Source organism: Etheostoma spectabile, chromosome 16 (assembly GCF_008692095.1).
Source record: "Etheostoma spectabile isolate EspeVRDwgs_2016 chromosome 16, UIUC_Espe_1.0, whole genome shotgun sequence".
In the NCBI taxonomy this organism is placed as follows: Eukaryota; Metazoa; Chordata; class Actinopteri; order Perciformes; family Percidae; genus Etheostoma; species Etheostoma spectabile.
In genome coordinates, this window is record NC_045748.1 from 13,307,417 (window position 1) to 13,307,616 (window position 200).

Here is a 200-nt window from a genome sequence, read left to right on the forward strand (position 1 = left end):
GTTGAGAATAGATCGGAATGTGTCTATTAGAAGGGTCTTACAAATGATGGTTTGAAGGCAACACTATATCACAGAAATAGACAAACTGACGTGTGAGGACAAGAAGAAAAGTATAAAAGAAGAGTTATTCTGATGTTCAGAGAGACACTTTGGGTACACACGCGCGTGTGTGTGTACCCACGGTTATCTTCCTTGTTCAG

At 40.5% G+C, this 200-nt stretch overlaps 1 protein-coding gene across 2 annotated transcripts in view; it reads left to right on the forward strand.

Moving 5' to 3' along the window:
• Positions 1–200, forward strand: part of dipk1b (divergent protein kinase domain 1B) — an 11,987-nt gene that overhangs the window by 5,931 nt on the left and 5,856 nt on the right. The window lies entirely within an intron of this gene.